The sequence below is a fragment of the Mustela lutreola genome, chromosome 3 (genome assembly GCF_030435805.1).
Source record: "Mustela lutreola isolate mMusLut2 chromosome 3, mMusLut2.pri, whole genome shotgun sequence".
NCBI lineage: Eukaryota > Metazoa > Chordata > Mammalia > Carnivora > Mustelidae > Mustela > Mustela lutreola.
In genome coordinates, this window is record NC_081292.1 from 209,856,968 (window position 1) to 209,882,020 (window position 25,053).

A 25,053-nucleotide genomic window follows, 5' to 3' on the forward strand; every position below is an offset into this window, starting at 1 on the left:
AAAATAAATTTGACTAGGAAAAGGCATGGAAATCCTAGCGATGTTTGGAGGAATGAGGAAGAAAGACCAAGAGAGCAACAGGAGAGCAAGCTATTCACCCGCAATCCATCATCAAAAGTCTGAGATTCACTCCCTTTGAGCCGGGAAGGCGACACTGGGAACACAGAGGCAGTGATCTGCCTCCGCCAAGGAGGGCGACTTCCTGGACATGCAGGTACAGTCAGTTCTCCTCAGTCACTCGGCTACTGCACATGGTAAAGGGGCTTCGGCCAGAAGACCAGCGCATCATAAACACAGTGGCAGGGAAATCAAGAAATGAACACTATACATCATAAGAATTTAGAGAGAAATAATGAGATCTTCCATCCAGAGCAGTCATCCTGTGCCCGGCACATAAAAACACGACTTCGTAATTCACATCGCTTCACTGTTTCCGCCATCACCCCCTTCCACAGTACAGAGATGCAGAGCGCGTCTCAGCCCACAAATGTCTGTGTTCATCTCAAACGACTGCTTTATCGTGCTCTCCTGGAAGTGAAATTACTAGTTCCAAGTATTTGATCTTTCAGGCATTTTCATACACATCACCAACGTGTTTTCTAGAAAGTTCTAGCAACAAAGGCTTCCATCAACAGCAGGTGATAATGCAACCACCCTTACCAGCAATGATTTTTTTTTCGTAATCTGTTGACAATTTGATTGTTCAAAAACGTGTCTTTTTCTAAAGTGTGTATTTCTTTAACTGCAATTAAGGCACAGCTTTTATGTGTTAGATTTATTAAATATTTTATAATCTTTATTTTCCTTTTGGCATACTTTTTTTATATTTTAATGAGCTTTTTGGAGATTTTGATAAAAATATATGCCTCGGGACCTTTGACCCTTTTACTCTCTCTGCCTTCACTGTTCTTCCTCCAGGTAACCACACTCACCACTCAGCCCCGTCATTAGGTGAGGAAAGGTCGGTTTTCAGTTTCCCTTAATGTCTACGAGACAACATAAGCTGTTAGTCCTTACTTTAAGATCTTAGCTATGAGCTGATATAAAGGCATTTAAGCAGCTAAATCATTATCAAAGGTGTCAAAGAATTTCATTTAATGGTTATAACTAATATATTTTATACATTTAATTAGTTTTAATTTTTGACTAATCATCTTACGTAGTTCTACTACGCTAGGATTTTTTTTTTTTTTTTAAAGACTCCATTTATCTATTTGACAGAGAGAAATCACAAGTAGGTAGAGAGGCAGGCAGAGAGAGAGAGAGGAGGAAGCAGGCTCCCTGCTGAGCAGAGAGCCCGATGCGGGACTCGATCCCAGGACCCCGAGATCATGACCTGAGCCGAAGGCAGCGGCCTTAACCACTGAGCCACCCAGGCGCCCCATACGCTAGGATTATTTTTAAAACACTGAAAATACGGATTTCAACACCACGTTCTTTAAAAACGGAATTTTGTTCAAATATTCTCAGTACTTTGAGCTCCTTCCTTCTTTCCTTCCTTCCTTTATCAGAAAACAAAACCACGAGTTACTATTCAGGAAACAAACAAACAAACAAAAATTTACAAAATACCTATGCTAAAAGCCACCCTTAATTTAAACAAAATAAACTTTATTATTTAAAAAGTTGTAAAACCATATAAATATATTTAGTGTTTGAGGAAAGGACCACCTACTCAATGAAGGCTCTTAGGAAGCATTTTTGTAAACAGCCACACAACAGAGACTGCTCAAATGAAGGAAATCAAGAAACTATGGTTGATTCCTTAATAAAAAATTGGGCAGAAAACATTCATAAACTTTGGTTACATATAAATTCTTTACTTGAATTTTTCCAGTCCTGTGGAGTTTAGTTCTCCTCATGTTATGTCTACGAAGTATGTAATGTGTTTAAGGCAATCTCCGGGAGTTGCAATTCTGTGTTCCAATGTCCTACAGTAAAGTTAGGGTGCGGAGGAGAGTTTTATTCTTCTTTGTTTCTATTCTAGAATAGTTGCAATAGCATCATAATTGGATAATATTAAATCATACAAACAATGCTTAATAAAACCTAGAAAACCTTGTGTATCAATGTAATTCAGCACATGAAAAATATATACACACAGCTTCTATTAACCAGACAGTTACCATCTTACGGATGAAGAAACAGCCTTTTGGGATGCTATCATCACGAGTATGGTTATGTTCCAAGGCGTTTTTTCGGTGATCAAACACTCTCAGTATCAAGACTTTGCCACCATCCTGTGCTAATCCGCTATGAAATACTAGTGCGCCATTTTAACCGGCTGTTCTTTTGCTCAATGGTATTTTCACCTAACAGCACACATTTCACTCTTCATGTAATTTAGTATATACATACACTGGCCTTTCCTGCCACCACACCCCCATGGGGAAAAAAAAAAAAAAAAGCAAGCAAAAAACAAAACAAAATAAAACAAAACCAAAGACCACATTCCCATAACTGCCCTGGATTTTCCTTGCAGACCTGTACTTCTTTCCTTCCTCTTCACACGTTATGTTTGACTGAGGGGCCTCTGGTGTTAGTTCCAACACTGGCCAGTAAGAGTACGAGGACCCTAGCCCTTCGTTATTTCTCAGGAATCTGGAAATGTGCACTACGTTAAAGTAAAGAAAATCAAATCAGCACCTTTTTCTAAAACTATTTATAAAGAAACCATCCCTTTCATATGACTTGATTAAACTCATATGAAAAGGACTGAAAGACTGATGGTCATTTTGCCCTCAGGCCTGGATTCAGCCTTGCCTGAAGCATCATCTAAAACTTAAATTATAATAACCAACATGTATTTTTTTAACTGAATTTTAATTGGTTTTCTGTCAAGTTCAAGCAAATGATCACTCTGGAACATATGCTATTTACTAATGTATAATATATAATTTATTAAATTTTAATTTTACTTTCTCCAAATTGAGCTATATAAATATAGCTATAAAATAGGCCAAATAATTAAAAGATACATTGAAAAAAAACCAAACATTTCTACAAAACTGTTATTCAGCTACTTTTTTCTAAAGACATCTGAAGAAAAGGACATGGTAGGTCACACAAGTCTTTAGCAGCCTTTTAAAAATTAAGATTGGAGAGGGGCACCTGGTGGCTCCATCCGTTAGGCTACCGAGTCTTGATTTCAGCTTGGACTGCAGTCTCAGGGTCCTGAGGTCAAACCCCGCCGGGGTCTGTGGTCAGCAGACTCTGCTTAAGAGTCTCTCTCCCTCTCCCCTGCCCCTTTGCCCCTTCCCTCTCAAATAAATAAATAAATATTTTCTTAGCTTTTTAGTTTTTTATTTGTTTTAAGATTCTATTTATTTATCTGAGAGAAAGAGACAGAGATAGCGAGAGAGTGTACGAGTGGAGAGGAAGGGCAGAGGCAGAGGGAGCAGTGGGCAGAGCCCAATGCAGGGCTGGATCCAACGACCTTGGGATCATGACCTGAGCCAAAGGCAGATGCCTAACCAACCGAGCCACCCAGGCGCCCCATAAATATCTTAAATAAATAAATAAATAAGAGGGCAGAACTTACATAGTTTAAAATGTTTCCTTTTCTTTTTGTTTTTGCTTTTGAAAAAGTTTGTGTTTTCTTAAGAAATGATACAATATAGGGGGCACGAGGGGTCTCAGTCCATTAAGCCTCTGCCTTCAGTTCAGGTCATGACCCCAGGGTCCTGGGATCGAGCCCCACATGGGGCTCCCTGATCAGCACAGAGCCTGCTTCTGCTTCTCCCCCTGCCTTTCCCACTGCTTGTGCTTACTTGCTTCTCTCTTTTTCTCAAATAAATAAATAAAATCTTAAAAAAAAAGATACAACATGGGCTTTCATGAACTCTGGACTGGAGCATTGCATTAATCCCATACTCTGTTGAAGATAGCGTAAATGTGATTGATTTATACAACTGGCAAACAAAGTCAGGACGGATATGAACACCTTTATAAATCCGATATGCAACAGGAGATGTGCATCATTTTATTAATTAAAAAAATTACACAAGATGAATAATATCCCTTCATTCCTTTTGTATAAAAGCAAATAAAGTACTGATTGGCAGCTAAACAGAATCATTCCTACTCGATTCTACTTTTGTTTTCTTTGGAGCTTCTCACAAAGACAACACCTAAGCGAACACTGTGCCTTACCAACTGGTCATAGAAGTTTCCGGGCAATTACTGATGTTGACACTTGAACCTTTCACAGCTCTTCCCTATCTGATAAGGGTTTGATATCTACTATGAAGTATCCCAATGGCCTATCAAAAATAAAGACTTGAACTATCAGTGTTTACAAAGCCGGAAAAATAAATCCAACTTTATTTTGTAAGAGACTTTAATAAGGCTGTATCAGATAACTGGGTGTACAATTTCACTATTTTTGGAGACTCAGTGCACAAAATATCATTAAGACCCCAAGAAGTTCTCCCCAAATAAATGTCAGCTATAAAGAAAGAAAAGTTTAGCTTCGCTTTTCTTCACTGTTCCCCTGTTTAAAAAAATAATAATAATGACCATTTTCCTTTTTTAAGTAGGTTCAAATGTACTATGATATCTCAATAAGGCTTTTTCTCCAGGGTACCTGATCCTTCCCCAAAATTCTCTTCTCCGCTTGTTAGCCCCATCTGAAACAGAACTCAATGAACTACCATCACTGAAGAAAGAGGCTTCGATTATAACCATATGTTGGAATCACTCCCTCCCCAACCCCACAGGACAGAGTCTAAGCTATAAATGAATATAGGAAATACTTATAATGAACACGCATATTTACCCAAGCTACGAAGTTCTTTCTCTGCAGCCTTCTCTGTTACACATTTTCTTCATCAGGAGGGAGTGATTTCTATCCTCACCAAACATCAACGAGATCTCTAGTTTCTCAGTTATTCTTCAATCACTTTGTGATAAATGAAGATAGTTTCCTATCTGTGAGCAAAGAAGATTACAATCATCTCATTTGAACCTAGTCTACCCAAGTTCCAGAACCCAATGATACAGTTTAACACAGAGCAGGCCTTTTCTTTGTTCACAGATTTATCAAAAAAAGTAAAAAGTGTGGAAATGTCATCATAATTGGGTCAAGTCTAATTCCATTGCACAAATATTTTGCATGTGAGTTAGGCCAAAGTCTGCCACAGAGCCCTCGCCACAGGACGCTAAGAACACCTGTGCTTCCTCTCCTGGGGCTCAGGCTCAAAGGAGCCGCCCATCCATAAAAGCGCTTTCAGGAGTGAAGTACCTTGCAAATACGAGGTCTTGTTACTAGCGAAAAGGACACATTCCAGGAGAAGTTACAACCTGTGCTGAGAAAACAAACTGTGCAAGCAAAGTCCCCTTTCCCAGCAAGCGATGTCAGAGCCCGCACTCGCCGAGAAAGTCTCTGCGAGGGCGTCCTGCGGGAATCCAGTACTGAGCCGCGGAGAAAAGAAGGTCCTGCCGCACACCAAGCACACCTGATTTCCACGCTCTCGGTAGCTAAAAGAAGTCAATGACCAAAAATCGGTCTTCCAAACGCTCTAGATCAATTTTGAGGTGGACAGTACGACTGTTAGCCATAGCAGGTCCCTGCTCTGGAAAACCCCCGACGAGGCAACGCGAGGCAGACCAGCTTTTCTCTCTTCGCTAGGCACAAAAACACTTAAAATCCACTCAGGACAGTGCATCTTTCAGACAACGAAAACTTCATTTCGCCCAGTTACTTAAGATCAACCAAGAGCACATCTTTGCTGTTAGTGGTTAGAGCAAAAAAGGCAAAAGGAAAGGAACAAAAAGCCTTCCCCCATCACAGACTAAAGCAGAGGGAAACAATGACCCCCCTCCAAAATGTAACCGAAACCTGGTGTGCTGGTTTGTAACGACCGGTGACACCAGGAATCTGCTCCTTCCTCGTGTCTGCCAGTTTTACTCACCCAGGGAACCTTCCTGAACACCTGCCCAGCGCTGTACACTGGGGACACGACGAAATCATGAAGCTTCTCATCTCGCAGAGGAGCGGGGCACGCATATGAACTAGACCGTGCTGTCATGAACGCTCAAACAGACGTCAGGCGATTTGCATCTAACTTCATTCTTAATGCCTGAACAATCCACTCAAACTAGTTCCGTGCTGACGGTGATGAATGTTCCGGAACGTTTTCACTGCTCTAATAACATCTTATTTTCAAAACAACCCTGTCTTTTAGGAAGGGTCCGTCTTTTACTGAGAAAGAAAATCAATACTTGAGTTACAAGCATCAGAGCCAAGACCACAACCGAGGACTTCCGACTCTTCGTTTCCTTTTCACAACTGGAGGACAGCCCTCTGGTTTGCGTGCTAAAATCCTCTGTACTATTTATCATCTTACTTCACTTTTTTTTTTTTTTTTCAAACTATGACTGTTGATCATACAGTTAAAGAAAAATCTTTACCTATTATAGCTAAAGCAAGCTCATGTGACAAACTATCCTACGCTATGAATTTATTGCCATATGAAATAATGTTTATTTTTTTTCTATTAGTACCTGCCAGGAAAACCTACTACAGAAGAAATCGGACACAGCGGGAAGCCTGAAAAACATATCAGGTGCTCGTAGGCTGATGAAAAGTGCTGCCTCATCACGGCAACCATTCTGCTGAGCTGCTCCCGTCTTGCCGGCTGATTAGTAAGTGGAGCAATCACGGGCGCCGTCTCTCTGAATGGCATAGAAACCACATCACTGTCTCGTGCCCAGCACATAGCAGACGCTCCAGACAGATCTGGGAAGGAGCTGGTGGGGCAGACGCAAAGGTGCACTAGAGGAGAGAGAACTCTTCGTAGGTCATCAAGAGCCACCTGGCCAAAAATCAAACAAACCAGAACAACAACAACAACACACACACACACACACACAACAGTAACCGGGAGCGGGACACACATTTAAACAACATGTCTCACTTTTCAAAATCATTAACTCTGCTTCTTGCCAGTGACACCTACGTAGTCGAGTCCCTGCTCAGGGACTTCATGGAGAAGCAACACCTTCAGGACAGCAACGCTCCGAGAGGACATCCTCACGCTTTCTAGAACGGAACAAGCCTCAGGCACCTACGGATGTCACCGTGACCAAGTCAGCTGAAGTCCCCGCCCGAGTCACTGATGGCCCCTCATGTCCCGCCGAGAGACACACCCCACAAAGGAGTCAAGAAACGTTCAGCCAAAGGGAAATCGATGCCGTCACCGAGGGAGGTGACAAGTGAGTACGCGACGACACCCGGAGACGGAGCGAGGAGCCGTCATTTCTCACTCGCTCATTGCCTGACGGAGGCGGAAACACAGGAGGCCAGGGGGAGCCGCAGGGCCGAGGCTGCAGTCCTGGCCGCCCTCCAGCTGCCACCCCAGGCCCCGCCACACCCACAGACCCGGTCCGCAGGGTGCCGGCCCGTCCTCCTGCTGCGGGAATAGCCCGTTGAGGCGCTGGACACAGCGCTTCCCCTCCGACAGCCCCAGGCTGGGCACCGACGAGGTCATCGAAGGCAGGAGCAGGGACCGGGGCCAAGATGACACCGGAGGAAGCAGCAGTGGCTCGTCCCCGCGGGAACCCGCTCTGCTCCCACCCTGCGGGGAAGACTGGGAGAAGGTGCTTCCCAGACGTCCCCAGACAGGAGACATCAGGAAGAAGGACGCGGGTGACCAGGCACCGAGTCAGAAGAAGAGACATTACGTGGGACGGAAAGCACTGGTGGCAGGTGGAGCCGAGTCGGAGGCAGCGACCTCACCCCCGCGAGAGTCCGCTCCATCAGCCGGGGACAAGGCGGGCACCGGCTCGAGCGGCCCCGCGGATGTCCCGTTTCTGAGTCGCCGCCCTTCCTCCCTGGGTTCTCTGAAAGCCCGAGTGGCTGGGATTCGGGTCTTCTTCGCGCCACACCCTTACTGAGACACAACTCAAAAGCGAGTTCCCCGCCTGCGTCACAGGAACCTGTGTCGTCTCCTCTGTCCGTCTCAACAGCCACCTACGGTACCAGTTTTCAAACTGCAAAGGAACAAAACAGCGCATACAACACTGTGAAAATAATATCTTTTTACTCTTTTTAATACACTCTTGAAGAATCAGACTAACCCAATGAGAAGGAAAGAAAGGCCACCCACATTCGTTAGGCATCTCAGGTCCCTGGAAAACGTGTGCTCTCCAAGAACGCTCTGCATTTGCAGATACCTGCCCCCCGCCAGCTAATTCCAAAGCAAAAACAAACAAATCTGTGCTATGATTTTTCTCTTTCTTCACAAGAACAATAAAGCACACATAATTTATGTACAGCTTCTGTATTTCCTTAATTGTGCTTAAAACACTTTGTGGAGTTTTTTTGTAACTTGAGGCTAAGTCAAATACATTCATAGACTCAATCCATAGAGCAGAAAAAATACACTTTTCCATTGTATGGACTCCTCACCGCCAAGAGAGCCGAGCCCCCTTTCCTAGATGGTGCGCAGTTACACATCACAACTCACCTTCCTGTACTAGAAAGTACTAGAACTTCCGCCGCACCTACAACCACTTACAAAGCCACATCCCACAGCCGGGAGGAAGAAGGTGAGGAAAGGGGAAGAGAAGCGTGGACGAGAGAAGAGGAGGGACAGGCTCCAGGAAGGATGACGGGGCAGGGCCGCACGGGGAAGGGGAAAGGGCGAGAGGCTAAGAGCTCGGGCGCGCCCGCCGGCCGCCGCCGCAGCCCCAGTCCCGGGCTTCAGACGGATCCGCACCCGCCCCACCGCCGAAGTGCCCAGGCTCTTCCACTGTGCATGCAGCTGCCTAGGTCACTCTTCTGACTGGCCTCCTCCTGCCTCAAGCCACTCCTCCAGGAGAAGGATGTAGATGCCCGTTTCTAATTGTGCCTCCCTCCTGTGAGCTTCAGCGTGGACCCGTTCCTGTCTTGGCACCCGTTTCTGAGTTGCCAGGACAACACCGTACTTTCGTGTCACTTCCCTCCATAGCTGAAACTTGACGAAGAAATCCCGCCCGCTGGCACGGGTAGGCCCCGACTGTGAAAGCCCCCGGTGTCTGCATATTAAGCGCCATCTGCTTCTCCACGGCTAGGCACAAGCTAAAGCTCCCTGTTGCTCCATCCTGAACCCAGGAGCTACTACGTGTCCTCAGATTTGCCTGGAGGGAGTCGAAAGGAACCTGGGGCACGACGCGTCTATCCATCCAGTGGAGCTCAACTGTGTGACCTACAGCTAAGGCGACTTCCCCGCACCTGCCGTCTCCTCCATCCGTCATAGCCCCTCCGCACAGACACGGACAAATGCTAACAGAAAAACCGGAAATACTGTTCCAGGAACCACAGTCCCTTCAGGCATCCAGGATGGACTGTGTACTACGGATGTGTCCAGACAGAGCTGACACAATGAGCAGGACAGATTCTCCACCTTCGAGGAATCTGTGTTCTATTTACCTGCACAAATAAACTAAAATTTATAATTACACATAAAGGTAAAATCATTGTCCATTTGTTACTACAACAAATACAAACATGTGATCTCATTTTATACTTCCTGGGGATAGAGATCCAGATCGGGTGGGCTTCATCAGAACACAAAAGCAATGCTGAAGGCATCGTACAATGAACCCAGGGCTCCGAACGTGCTGTTGGGAATGTAAAATCGTTAGTGTCTATTGTGAATTCTCTCCATAGATATTTCTGTCTTAGTAAGTAACCCAGGTAATCCCAGGGACCAGGAAGTGGTCTCAAGGGGCGCTTTTCAGTGGGTGCCGAGAAACCCAGCATTCTCAGTGTAACCATGGTTCCCTCCATGCAACAGAACACCGAACCCCCACATAGAAAACCAACAAGGCTCTCCCCGGACTTGCAAGCACTGAACTGCAAAAGGGTTTCCTATTACTTGAGCGCTGTGAGCAGGACGACGGCTTAGGAAACGGGTTTACTTTTCAACCATCGTAAATGATGCTGCTGAGCAGCGCAGAGGCAGTCGGCTGGTTCTAGAGACAGAGGATAAGGCAGCAACAGCACACATCAAGCCCACTGTATGCAAACTGAAGATTTTAGTAAAATCTACTAAAAAGAGTTTTAGTAAAAACTGCAGTGTTAGACTTGATATGCTTACTAGGACACAGTCTATAAATTCAACAGAGTACACGCATATGAAGTACGACAAGCACGTCACCGCCACTGGTCAGACCCACAAGTGTCCCAAATCAGCAGGTCTGAGGAAGCCCTCATCTTCATGACCGTCAAAGCTGCTTTGCCCCCAGTTTCTCACCTGGGAAAAGGCTGACCATCACCCTTCTTCCCTTTCCTCGACGCTACACCCTGTCGCCACATCTTGGGCACTTCCATTTTTCAAGAGCTCCAGAATCCACAGCATCTTCTCCATCCCACGGCCAGACACTGGTAACTTGGCCTTGACAAGCAAACGGACTATTCTTCCTTACACTGCCTCTGCCTCTCCTCCTCCCGGCTCTACCTTCTGCGGCCGTGGTTCAGAAATGCTAGTCCTGATTCGGCCACCCACCTGTTAACCATCTGTCAACGCTTCCTCGAAATTCTCAGGGTAAGTTTTATACTCCTCCATAATTCAGTCCTTGAAACACCCTAAATTCAACTCGAGGTCAACCGTTTCATGATGGGCATCCATTGCTTTAGACAGTTCCGGTCCACTGGACTCAACTCCCCAAGCGACCCCAGAGTGACTGCACAGCACCCACAAATCTACAGGTCACTACGCATCTTCTGTGACTAGAACCGTCACACGCAGGGATATACTATCATTGTTCAAAGGTATAATGATGGACATAGGAATGTACAATTAAATGTTTTATAATTCTGAATTCTTACAACAAAACGGACAAAAACAATGTTTTCTAGGGGAGAAAAGCAGGCAATTATATTAATAGAAGAAATGTAATGCTTCCATAGCTCCTGGGAAATTAAGAAAGGGAAGGGTTTTCTGATAACTTAAGTTCATCACCTGTCTTTAGAGGCCATGTTTTTAAAATTATTATTATTATTTTTATTATTATTATTATTATTATTAGAACCCTCCTCCTACCAAGTTTTGGTTTCCTTTTCTGAATTCTATTCCCTTTAACTGGATAGAAATAACTGGTGATAGTTCTCCACAGGCTTCAAGTTTCATATATTTGGCGGGAAAAGCCACTGTGCAAACAATGATCATACTCTCTTGGCCAGTATTACTTACAGGCCTTCTAAATCAGAGAACAGAGGAAAAAACAGACAAAAAGGTCCATGCTCCCTAATGTTCAGGGGCTTATGAAAGAGACACAACCATTTACCATCTTGACACACGGAGAGAAGGCCTTAAGTTACTCTTCCTGTGAAGAGCCTGAAGCCATTGATGAATTAAATTTAAGACTCTACAAGAACAAGCAAAAAACGAGTAACAGGTTTATTTGAAAGTCCTGCAGGCAGTAATACGGGAATCAACTTCACATCTGTTCAGTGTCAGAAAGAATCGTGAAGTCTTCCACTGTTTGCTTTGTTTATAAACATGCGGATAAGTAGAGCAACATCAATAACGACATTTGCAAAAATAAAAGTCAGCTTCAGCTATCTATGCAGGAACCAGGATTCTCAAAATGAATTCTGAGAAACACTCTTCTATGAACTATGAAGTTTTACACACACACACACACACACACACACACAAGGACTTTATACTCAAATATGTTTGGAAAACATTTACATAAATAGATTTAAACAATGTTTTTACTCTGGTATTTTCTTGTGTTTTAAATATATTATTATGTATTTTGAAGTTCCCAAAGTATATCATGATTCTTCATTTCATTTCATCAAGGAAACACTTTCCCATGGGATATCTCCACAGTTTTATGCATAATACGCTCGAAAAATGAAGAGATAGAGATGGCTTCATGATTAACAATTTCATTTCCAGAAAATGAGTCAATTATTACAACTAAATTGTTAGCTGAAATGCAGAAGGATCTGACAACTAGGTGTGAGCTTATAAAATAAGGTTCAGAAAGAAGCTATAAATAATTTTTATTTTTTTTAATTGAGCTGACTGTATATCTCAGTATTCATATTGAACATTTTGTCATTAAGAAGGAAATAGAATTAAATTCGGAAAGGCAGGCAATCATGATGGGAACTAGGTTTTGTTCAAAGTCCCTTTGAATTAAGAAAAAAATTTATTGAACATAAATGACGTGTACATTTTCCTAAAAGAAATGTGGCTCCCCCCCTTCAAAAGAGGATAATTATCACCATATACATACATCAAAGGCACGATAGGCACCGAGGTGCTTTCTAAACCAAGTCATTAAAAGCTGCATGAATTAGCGTCAATTTGCCCCAATAAGTTTTTCTTCTCATACAATTATCTGCAAAAAAACAATCACATTGATTTGCTTTAGGTGTGAATGTCTGACAATCATAATGAAGGTCAAATGTGTAATGCCCAAGAATGTCCTCCATATTGTTTCTGTAAGAATATTAATGATAAAGTCATAATGATCTTCTCAAAATATGGGTAAGATCCAATCATTTGACGGCTTCTGCTCACAGACTTACCGGCCCCGTGAGCTGGCCACGCTTTCTCTCCCCTCTCTCCCCATCATCCGTCTCCTCCTCCTCCTCCTTCCTCCCTCCGACATTCCATCCACCTCAGGCTTCTTGCTCTGCTTCAAACCACCCATTACACTCCAATCTCAGGGTCTCACCTGAGCCTTTTCCTACACCTGCACGTAGCTCATGCACTTTTCCATCCTTTGACCTTCTACTCAACTGTCACAACACCCAGGAGGTGTCCATTCCTCGGTGATTCCGCACTGCTGTACCAGCTTCAATTTTCATCAGTTTATATTACTTATTTCCATCAATAAAATAAGAAATGAGGCCTTATATTTTTCCTTACTACTAAAAAACATGGTATTCAAACCTAGTTGTATATTAGAAACACGCTAAGAGCTTTGAAAATGCATAAATGCCTGGGTCCTCTGCATTTCTCATTTAAATGGCCTGAGATCAGACACAGGCTCAGTCTCTTGAAAACAACTTGACAGAAAGATGCCTGGGACATGACAGGCAAACAGATGAGTGGTGACTGATTCACACAGATGAAGACACCTACTTCCTGTCAGATACACTTGCGGAGCACGACACACTCGGAGTTGTTGCGTACAGTGTTCAGCCATTTGTACTAACGACCACAGTATCTGTAAATGTCATCTGCTTAATATTTCACAGTGCAGTGACACTTGAAACTCTTTCAATTGCTAATTTTAGGGGGAAAATACTTAAGTGTTCAGGTTTATGCCACCACAGAAGAGGAGCAATATCCCAGACTGTGTTGAAGGGTAACAGTCTTCAGTTGTACAGTGAATTAAACTACTGTGATATATTAAACCCCAACTGTTACTTTAGCTACTTACCTTTCAACTTTTATAATCAGATAGTAAAATGAAATATCAGCATCCACAATAAAATCTCTAGAAGGTGGTTGTTGGTTTATTGCACCACATTCAAGTCTGTAGCCATGACTTCCTGTCCTGCCCCAAGCAGCCCCCGAACGGTTGCTTTCATCTCCTCCTCCAGCATCCTTCGGATAAGAGCACCGTCAAGGGCTCTGGGATCAAACGCTATGCACACCCTGACCTGACCAAAAACCAAAAGGCTCACCGCAGACTTAGTCAACATTAATAATTAAATCAGTCTTGCTCTTAAGAAATCAGAATAAAGCTTCACAGGTGGAAGCGCTCTTACTGCCAAAGGGCTTCCCACTCCTGGAGACATGCAAGATTTGGTGCCAGAAAAAAGCGATAAAAGCCTTGGAATGCTTCTAGTAGTTTTAGCTAGTAGTGGAAATTGTCACTGCTTGAAAATCAGTGCTCAAGGAAGGCATGCACTTGTCTATGATGCTCAATCAAGATTCTTTAAAAGCTATGCTAAGTAGACATGGGCTTTTTAGGCTGTGATTGAAGATCTTTCTGCTTGAAAATTAGTCTCGGTTCAGAGAACCCTGGCCAGGATACATTTTCTAGTCATGAGTCACACTGTTTATAAGATCCTAAGCAGAGAACCTGCGAATGAACTGGGTAAAACCATCAAAGGGCACTAGTGAGGCACTAACCACAGGACATCAGTCAAAGAGAATTGGAGATCAAGAGGGAGCCCAGCTCATGGCCAATGGGGAGACGCTCTCCAACACCGAGGAGTTCACAGTCTCATTACAAAATGTCAACAAGTCTGCATATTTACCATGTTTTTAAAGCAAGCTGGTCATAGAGTACGGAACAATCACAAAGTACACAGTGAAAACCTCTGTGGTTAGCTGGCCTCCAACTTTTTTCCTATTTACTTACTGGTTTTTTCCTCCCTGGGTTGAGTCTGGTATATCTCCTTGTACAATTCCTCAAGCTTACTCTTGTGTAAGCAACATCTTAAATTGACTTCACTTCTTTAAGTCCGTAGTATGGTTAAGGTCATGTGGAAAATCAAAATGGTTTCCTTTTAAGATTACAGAAAAAAGAACAGTTGACTCTTTCAGGTCTGTCACTTTCTTCTCTTCAGGAAAGTTAAAGTTAATGGTAAATGAACATCACTTTTTAATTCATCCTGCTCTTACATCTGATAGCGACTAAGTGACCACTTTTACTAAAAAAAAAAAAAAAAAAAAAAAAAAAAAAAAAAAAAAAAAAAAAAACAATAACACGGCTTCTTCCATGAGATGAATTTGATCCCAACCCAATTAAAGGCTTTGATTTTGCAGGCTGTAGAAGCATGAAGCAAACATGACAAAAGGAAATGCATTTTTTATTCCACTAGCAAAAAAAAGCATTCCAAAAGTTTGGCTTAGTTCTATAGGTACTTTGAGTTATAGACAATAACTTATTGCAGTGTTGTGTCACCTTAAGGACTGTAAAACACACAATCATAGCACAATTCATTTCTCTTTCATGGCATGTATCACTCTAGAGCCTAATGAGTTACCATGACTCTATCTGCTTGGGTCACCGTTCTATCCCCAACATGGAGATATATATGGCACAGTGCCTGGTGTAAAATTGTAACTCAATACTATCTGTTAAAGGAATAAATTAATGTTAAAACTAGATAAGGAAGTGAGAACAGGATGGTAGTGTATCAGTTTATAGATACTTTGAAATACATATCTGATAATGTTATACATTTCTTTGTCATCCAAATCCAATTTAAAATACTAAATTTATCTATGAAGAAAATTATAATTGATAAACCTTTCAATATTCCTATATAATTGTCTTATAATTATCTTAGCATTTTTTTAAATCAAAAGGAATTTTTGGCTTTCTTCTCAAAATGAAAAGAATCTAGAAGTTAAAAGAATACAGTTGATGCTGTTACCCACTAATTAAGATGCTATACTGATTACATACACATTACATTTCCTAATGTGTCGATTACTTAATTTTTTCTGACTAGAAATGGCCAGTATTTGTGCTTTTTTTTTTTTTTTTTTAAGATTTTATTTATTTGACAGAGAGAAAGAGATCACAAGTAGGCAGAGAGGCAGGCAGAGAGTGGGGGAAGCAGTCTTCCCGCTGAGCTGAGAGCCCAGCCTTTGGCTCAGGTCAGGATCTCAGGGTCCTGGGATCCAGCCCCACATTGGTCTCTCTGCTCAGCGGGGAGCCTGCTTCCCCTCCCCCCCCCTGCCTGCCTCTCTGTCTACTAGTGACCTCTGTCTGTCAAATAAATAAATAAAATATTTAAAAAAAGAAAAGAAAAAAAGAGCACACACACACAAAACTAGCAACATGGGTCAAAAGACCTTAAAAACATTGCACTTCGTTTCTGATTTAACATAGATAAATAAATATCTGCAAATGAACTGTCAAGTACGTGATAAAAATGGCATAAAGAAAAAGAGCCCTACAAACAAACATTCCTTGGGAAATAGTCATTTGCATTGTTGGCCTGCCACAGTAAGGGCCACGTTGAAGCTCTCCTAATACGTCCGCCCCAAGTCCAAGTCTGTCTTTGTGCGACAGCAAAAATCTTCACTAGCAAGCCCTGGAGAACAAGCCAAAATCCAACACAGGGAATCTTCTGCAGATCCAGTTTGAGCAGGTGTGTTGACAAAGGAGGAAGGGGGGGGAGGGGAGAGAAGGAAGGAGAAGACGACGGAAAAGGGAAACAATACTTTCTATCCGTGTAAAGGATAGAAAAATAAAACTTACTTTTATCACTGATTCTTTTACAGGGAGAGTGTGCGTGCCCAAGTGAGGGGCGAGGGAGGGACAGGAGAGGCTAGAGAGGGTCTTCACGGGGCTCCACACCCAGCAGGACTCCACGTGGAGCTCACGGGACCTGAGCCAAACCCAAGAGTCAGACCATGAACCCACGAGCTACCAGGCACCCCAGACTGAGATTTCTTAACACTCAAATAAATGTGCTTTTTTTCTTTTTTAAAGTTTGTTGTAGTAAAATTATACTTAAAATTTACTATCTTAAAAAAATTGACCATCTTAAAGCATTTTTAAGTATTTAGTTCAATAATAAGTTCAGTCACATACACTGTCATGAAACCAATCTCCTGAATCCTTTCTTCTTATAAAACTGAAAGTGTATGTTCCGGAAGACATCCATTCCCCACTGCCAACCCCTCCCCAACTTTGCAGGCCCTCACAAAATACTGTATTTTTAATAGAAGGGAAAGTTTGAACTCACTGAGGACATGGATTTTCTAAAACATATTTTGTATTTCTTCAAAGTGCAGAGTTCTTTCCTAAAATACATGTTGGTCACCAATAAAATCTCTTCAGAATTAGCCCAAGAACATCACCCGGTGTTCTGGACTTCAATGACACTCGTGCACTGGGAGCAATTCCCAGTAATGAGAACGGCTTCATACGAGCTGCCCGTAGTGTCCAGCACGAGTCCGCGTTAACAACGTGAGAGAACAGAATGCCACACACTGCTTCAAGTGCTTTACAAGAGCATTCTTTATTTTATTTCTGTCAAGTCTACGAAGAAGTACTCATATTACTGCCGTTTCACAGATGGGAAATTAAAGTGAACTATCAGCCTACTTTCTTGGGCTCATTGTATCAGCACAGACGTTTAACGAACCACCCTAAGCATGGGAAAATATTTAAAGGTAAAAGGCTGATAAACGTGCTGTCTTCGGGGTACCTGGGGGGCTCAGTGGGTTAAGCCGCTGCCTTCGGCTCAGGTCATGATCTCAGGGTCCTGGGATCGAGCCCCACATCGGGCTCTCTGCTCAGTGGGGAGCCTGCTTCCTCCTCTCTCTCTGCCTCTTTGCTTGCTTGTGATCTCTGTCAGATAAATAAATAAAATCTTTAAAAACAAAACAAAACATGCTGGTTTCAAGTTTTATACTGCCGAGGAGGAGTCCTGTAGGGTCCAACGCAATGATGATTTCAGCACGTGCACTTGTGATCTCCGCGTTGCAGAACGAGGCGCTCACAGACTACAAGGAGCTAAGCTGGAGACAATCTCAGTCCCGCCACTTCCTAATGAGCAATTCTGGGCAAACCACATAATATATCCTAACTATGAAGTGAGGGCATCCTCGCGGGCTCTGCTTCACAGGGCCTGTGCGCGTGCGTGTGTGCGTGTGTTTGTGACAGAGGGAGACAGAAGGAAAATGTGACGGAATACGTGGACAGAGACTGTTAACCACAGTATGTCCTGGAAACGTATCATAAATATTGTCTGTAAATGGGCACCTAAAAACACACAGTAAGAGCATCAGGCAGTCTAAAAACGTAGCACTAGGGGGCACCTGGGTGGCTCAGTCCGTGCAGAATCTGACTCTCGATTTCAGCTCAGGTCACGATCTCAGGGTCACGGGATTGAGCCCCATGTCAGGCTCTGTGCCCAGCAGGAAGTAGGCGTGAGATTCTCCCTCTCCCTCTGCCCACCCCCCCATCTCTCTCTCTCTCTCTCTCTCAAATAAATAAATCTTTAAAAAATGTCACAGCACCAGGTAGCTACAGCGTTGGCTCTGCCAGTTGAGGGGCCTTGCAAGTTAACTGATCTCCGTATCTCATCTTCTTCATCTGTCAAGTTGATACAAGAATGTCAGGGCAGCGAGGGTACATGAAGCACCTGTGAGCAGCCCCTGGCATGCGGTGAGTGCTTGGTGAACGAAACGTCAGCTTTCGCTTTTTATTTAGTATGTGCTGTCACTGACCCCGGCTCTTCTCATCCCCACCGAGCCTTTTCCCAAAGCAATTTATGTCAGAGACCGAATAAAGCATTTCCGCCCAGCGAGCGAGGATGCTCGACGCCGCGCTCCTACTCACTTATCACCCCGCAGATTCCGCCAGGCTAACAGCTTATTACAGGTCTTTGCACACAAAAGTAACTTGTCTCACGTTTCTACTAAAATCTCAGCAATCAGCTGAGGGGGAGAAAAGATCTTATTTAATTGGTTTTACTTAAGGCAGAAATACATGTCCTAAGCGCTACATCAGTGTTCTATTTTCCTATTCTGTGGATCACCAAATCTCTTCACCTCTATTTTAGATTGTTTTCTTGGAAATTCCAGTTATAATTACTGTAGAATTTTGGTACTCATAAACTTAACATTTTCCTATTTCAGTTCCTCAACAGTGAAGCTGAAGACGAAAGATACGCATTCAATCTGAAATTCTACTGCAACATGAATTTGAACGTACTACATGTACTGTGACCCTACACAGTACCTACTACATGTACTGTGACTGGGACACTTCGGAGAGTGAAAAGAGAGCTAACTAACGGAGGACCGGGACAACCGGTTCACACTCGGGCTGTCTGCGGCCAGCGGGGATGCAGCATTGGTCCAGCTGAAAGGGTGGTCGTAGAGAAAAAGTCAGCGAGCAGAAAAAGCAGGCTGCCTTCTTTACCCAAAGCCTTAATTTCTCCCGCAGCGCGAAATGCAGTCCACACGAAGCACTTGTTGAAAAACTGAATACACGATGTGCGCACAGGAGTTCTCACATCAGACACCAACGAGCACCACAAATTGGTCACACTTCGCTCCTGTGCTGAGATGACTCTTGGGAGTGAAAACCCGTGTGACAAGGTCACATGATGCTAACGGAAAAAGCGGTTGCTTACTATGAATTAGAACACATTCATGTAAATTGTTAATATAAATACTTGATCTTTTTTCCCGACTAATCATGAATACCTTCAGAATTAGCTTACAGTCCTCTACTGTAAGGTACACTTCACCGGAAAACGTAAAACCTTCTACTTAGGGACATGGGTTGGATTATGCTACTGAAGATTTGGGGAATGTAATAAAGGCTACAACCCTCCATAGTTACCCCTAAAATGCGCGTGGTATAAAGAACACAAGGTTTGGGGGTCAGAAGGTTTGGCATTTTAAATTCTAGCTCTGCCCTTCGTGGCTCTGGGACCTTGAGCCATTCACAGGCCTCCTCTCAGAGTTTAGCTGGAAACAGGCCGTCACTTTTACTGTTCCTTCCCCATCCTCCTGCCGTCCTCAGTCTTTTACTGAGCCTTATTTTTGGTCCCTCGGAAGTTCTCTCCTTGTCACCTTTCTCTCCTACTTTTATTAAAATCACCTTTTCACTTTCTATCTATCTCACTTCTATACATCTTATTAGTCTTGGTTATTAGTCTTCCTCAAACTATAGTCCAGCATCTTCATTATCTGTTTTTTAGACTTAACTGTAACTTTTCCGAAAATTATCTCCACACTCACTTAATTGACTTAACCACAGCAGTCTCTATGTAAAATAACTTCCCCTTGACGCACTGCCCGTTAAATGCCATCCATTCTTCCGCTGTTTGTGCTCCATCATCCGGAGTTTTGCGACTCACCTCCATGGGCAGTGCCAGTGCCATCTTCCCACTACCCATGCAATTTATAGTGAGTGTTATATTTTCTCTGGAGGATTTCAACCATACCGAAACTTGGCTTCTCTATGAAATTAAGCTCCTACACAGAGCTCATTTTTTTATGACCTCCACATCATTCAATAAATGTTTGCTGACAACCGTATCAACAAAATGAGGACAGTTTGCTTCCAGGTTTGCTCACTGCTGAACTGAAAATATAGACTGAAGCAGATGTCCAAATATATATTACTGTGATTTTTAAAAATCTGTTCCAATTAGATGTTATTAAATGTATTACATGTTAAAGATAACATTTTCAAAAGGAAAATTAAAGTAAAAGGCATCCAGATTGAGAAGTGTTAAGGACTGAATATTTGTTTCCCCCCCAAATTCCCATGTGGAAGCCCTTACCCCCCACCGTGACGGCATTGTGAGGCAGGGCCTTCGGGAGATAACTGGGTTGAGAGGAGGTCCTGGGGTAAAGCCCATGAGGACATCCTGTCTCTATTAGAAGGGCCCAGATCTAGCTCCACCATGGGAAGACCTGGCAAAAAGGCAGCCGTATGCAAGACGGGAAGAGGGATTGCTTCAGAGACCGTATTTGCTAACATCTTGATCTTGGATTTTCTAGCTTCCATAACTGTGAAAAACTAATGTCTGTTGTTTAAGCCACCCAATCTGTGGTACTCTGATATAGTGGCTTGAGCAGACTAATACAGAAAGGAAGAAGTGTAACTATCTCTGTACAGATGACAAGATCTTGCATATAGAAAATCCAATGGAAACAACCAAAAACCTTTGAGAACTAATAAGCAGTTTCATTAAAATAAATATACAAAAATCAGTTAGTCAGAAGATCTGCCTAGTGGAAAGATACGCCATATTTCTCTACTGGAACTCCCAAAATGAACTACAAATTTAATGAAATTCCAGCTGTCTTTTTTGAAGAAATTCAGAAGCTGATACCATAATTCATACAGAAATATAAGAATCCCAGAATAGCCAAAATAATTTTGCAAAAGAAGAAAAAAGTTAAGAAGACTTACATTTTCCAATTCCAAATTTTACTACAAAGCTACAGTAATTAAGACAGTGTGGTGACATGAGGCTAGACATACAGATCAATGGAGTAAATCAGAAAGTCCAGAAATAAACCCTATACTTATAGCCAACTGATGTTCTGCAAAGGTGCCAAGACAGATAAATGGGTAAAGAATAGTCTTCTCAACAAATAGGGCTGGTAAAACTGGCTATCTCTTCGCAAAAGAGTAAATTATAGACTTGAATATAGTACCTAAAACTATAAAACCATTAGAAGAAAACACAGAAGTAAATTTTTGTGACCTTAATTAAACAACAGTTTCTTAGATAAGACACCAAAAGTGAAAGCAATAAAACACACACACACACACACATTGGTTTTCATCAAAATTAAAAACTCTTAAGCTTCAAAGGACAACATCAAGAAAGTGAAAAGACATCCTACAAAATGGCAGAAAATATCTGCAAAAATTACATATGAGAAGAGAACTCAATTTAAAATCTGGGCGAGGATCTGAATAAATATTTCTCCAAAAAAGATACACAAATTATCAATAAACACTTAAAAAGATGCTCAACATCATTAGGCATCAGAGAAATGCCAATCAGAGCCACAAAGAGATGCCACTGCACACCCTCTAGAACGGCGAACATTATGAAGCATCTGCAAACAGAAAGAGAAACTGGGACCCCAGAAATGGCTGTAAATTGGTGCATTACCTTTGGGAAAGGTTTGTCAAGTCCTCAAAATATTAGACACAGATTTACCATATGACCCAGTAATTCCACTTTGAGCTCTGTGGCCCCCGAAATTCAAAACACAGGTCCACAAAAATTTGAACACAACTGTTCACAGGGGCATTCTTCAAAATAGACCAAAAAAGTGAAAATAACGTAAATGCTCATCGACAGACAAAAGCACAAACGGACTGTGTCGCGCCAGAACGATGCAGATGCAGAGTCTTCGCTTCTTTCGAATGTGGAAGTTTCCAAAAAAACCACAAAATTTGGAATGCATTCTGCATTAATTTACTTTTTAAGAAGAAATGTAAATAAGTTTTCTTTTTTAGCAGATTTTAAAACTTGTCTTTTTGGTTTATCAGAAAGCTTTGGCAATTTTCATCTACTTTTGAGAAAAATGCATTAATTTTCAGCATTTGCACAACTGGTTCATACTTCGGCAACTGTTGCTTCAGATTATTGACTGCTACACGACTACGGAGGAGGTTGGGTGACAGGTACATGGCACTTCTCTCCATTTTTGCAATCTTATGACACTCTAAGTATTTTCAAAATAAAATTTTGAAGGAAAAAAAAAAGTGACTCCTCTTTTTCCCTCTCAAGCATTCTGATGTTCTGCTCGCTTTGGATATGGCTGGAAAACAAATTTAAGACTAGGCTTTTATCTAAAACTTCCTCCTTTTACCCATCTTAATGGGATCAATGGTAAATGAATGTGAGGTTAAACACTGTATGTTTGAAAACAACAGGCTACATCCAGTCAGGACGCAAGACTCCAGGCACACTCCGGCAATCACTGGGTGGATTCTGCATCTCCCGGGGGCTGTTCGTTAATAATTAGTGCCGGGGCAGGAGTTACACATTTAGGCCACCAGGCTGGCTCAGTCGGTGGAACGTCCGACTCCTGATCTCACGGTTGGGAATCTGAACCCCACAATGGGTCTAGAAGTTATTTAAAAATAAAATCTTAAAAAAACTAATTATATGTTTAATCAGACAACTTTGTGTTATTGTGGGTATAATTCATTAACTATTAAAAGCAGATGACTGCCTCATATTGCGGTTAGCACTTTTCTGAGACACACCTAAAAATAATGGAAAACAGTTAGAAGACATTGATTTCTCATATCGATGAATAGTTTCACTAAAATAAGCATCCTACAGAGTGTTTGTCAATTATTCTAGAAATTCATCATGCATTAGTCAAACATTTCATGACAAATCACTTCTATATTGAATTTTGCTTCCTTCGATACTTTCTGTATCTAGACTATTTCCAGAGGAAAAAACATGCCCTGGCTCCAGCTGATAGAAAGTTCTGAAATTCATCTCAACAGATAATGTCTGATAAACAGTAGATAATATCTGTTCTTGTTCACTCATAAGACGAACATAACCCTCTGAGAAGAACCAATCACTGAGCAGACACCGAAGCCACACGTGCGACGGCTCTAAACATGAACACACTACATCAGTCCACGAGCTCTTCGGAGGGCATCTGCGCAACCATATAATGTAATGCGTTGTTTCTGACTGTGAAATTAATTAAAAAGAAGGCGATTCGACGACAGCATTCTAATCCTCCGGCCGCCTCCCTCAGCAGACCAAAGGCCAGGCCTGTACATGCCTCAACACAAGGCAATCAAAAGGCTAAGGACAAGGGGGCTTTAAGCCACAGCCAATCGCTATTAGTCATTCTCTACTTTGTTTTTGCCTTTTTTTTCTGTAAAAGTGTCTCCCTGGCTCCTGATGAGGACTCCTAATCGCTTTTTTAAAAGATTTATTTATTTATTTGCGGGGGTGGGTGAGGCAGAAGGCGGGAACAAAGCTGCACAGCATCACACAGGGGCTCAGACCATCCTTGGGTCAGTCCACCTGGGTTTGGGCTGTGACTCTGGTCACTTACCAATCCTGTACACTTGGATAAGTTACTTAACCTCTTTTCAATTTTATCGACCATAAACTCTGAGTAAATGTAACCTTTACAGCATAGGATAATAGTGGAGATAAAATTTTTTAAAAAACCTAAATGTAAATTTCTTAACGCTGCATCTGGTTCATGAGAAGCTCTCAATATGTCAGCTGTTATTCCGAACTTGCCTGAGCCTCAGTTTCCGGTTTATATCCCACTAGCCCAGTAACAATACCTGCTCCGCCATGAATCAGCTACGCTGTGAGTCAAGAGCACTGACACCTACTGATTTTGGAACTGTGAGAAAGAGGCCCTCCAAAAATGTAAAACAGTCTTTAGTATCATGATTTATCAGATACTCACTATGGAATTTGAAGCTTACTGTTTAAAAAAAAAAAAAAAAAAACAAACAAACAAAAAAAAAACCTCCATAAACCTGTTCTTCTGCAGGGTTTTTTTTTTTTTTTTTTTTTTAGACTCTAATAATTGCCCTCATTAGAATTTTCTATCTACTTGAGTCTAACAGCCACTAAATGACCACTCTGATAAGCATTTGGAGGCATTAACTGACTCATCAGGAAGTCCCTTCCACCTGGAGATTTCTGCAATGACTTTGAAGGTTCTTTCTGGGCTCAAGCCAACCATTCCATTTTAACACCACCAATCATTACATGGACTTAACTCTACCCCAGATCGAGCCACCATCTTAAACGACAGAAGCCCGATAAAACACCACTAGCACAAGACCCTATAAAATAGGGGTTATTCCTGCTTTTGGTGTCAAGGTTAAAAAGAAGCTCCGCTCTATGTTATTCACACAGATCGCTGTATTAAATCATGGCCCTCGAAACAACAGGCCCCATTAAAACTCTGCTAAAGAATGCACTCAAAGTAGGAATGGATCCTTATTCATGTCACGTGCTATACGGTTTTAGACCATAAATTTCAAAGAGCAAGAGTAAGACTTCATCCCTTTCTTCATACAACATCCGACAAGTGACACAGTCAATACATTCAAGTAGTACTGGGGTGTTGCTATTACTAAGAGTTTGGGAGAATAAGGAGCAAGACCGTTTCAGGAAGAGGGAACAGGATGAAGATACATCAGTGTTTTTGTCTTCTTCCACAGCTTCTACCCTCCCTGACTGGCTTCTTCCTCTTTCATGGTAAGTAAAATCTTCTCTCCACCCAACTCCTTTCCATTCACAGCTCACCTTCTTTTCAACGTCTATCTACAATACTTGGATTTCCTCACTTCCCAAGACTGCTGAAACCACAGCAACTCATCCTACCTCCCTGAGGTCTACCCCGCTTCTTTTCCTCTTGAGATAGTTCAGCCTCTCACCCTCTCCTCTGAGATCAAATAAACCCACTGCAAGGTGCTGTAGCTTCTTGGGGGAATCTGAGAACATCAGTGAAATAAAAAGGATCTCGAAAACCATTGTGCACCATTCTGCTGTGACGGCAGGGGCAACAGCAAATAGTGTGCACTGCCCCAGAGAGCGGTGTGATGCCAACGACTTGGGAAAATTGTCTTGCCTAA

At 42.3% G+C, this 25,053-nt stretch overlaps 1 protein-coding gene across 10 annotated transcripts in view; it reads right to left on the bottom strand.

Moving 5' to 3' along the window:
• The window catches only part of GULP1 (GULP PTB domain containing engulfment adaptor 1), a 241,267-nt gene that overhangs the window by 162,896 nt on the left and 53,318 nt on the right, over nucleotides 1-25,053 (bottom strand). For 5 of the 10 annotated variants that reach the window (XM_059168641.1, XM_059168640.1, XM_059168632.1 and 2 more), the window contains exon 2: nucleotides 4,778-4,929. The exons of 3 other annotated variants lie outside the window; for them this stretch is intronic. The gene's annotated coding sequence lies outside the window, so the exon portion shown is untranslated. Of the gene's footprint in view, nucleotides 1-4,777; nucleotides 4,930-5,912; nucleotides 7,343-25,053 lie in introns of those variants that run through there. 2 more of the 10 variants (XM_059168642.1, XM_059168635.1) reach the window with 2 other exon arrangements.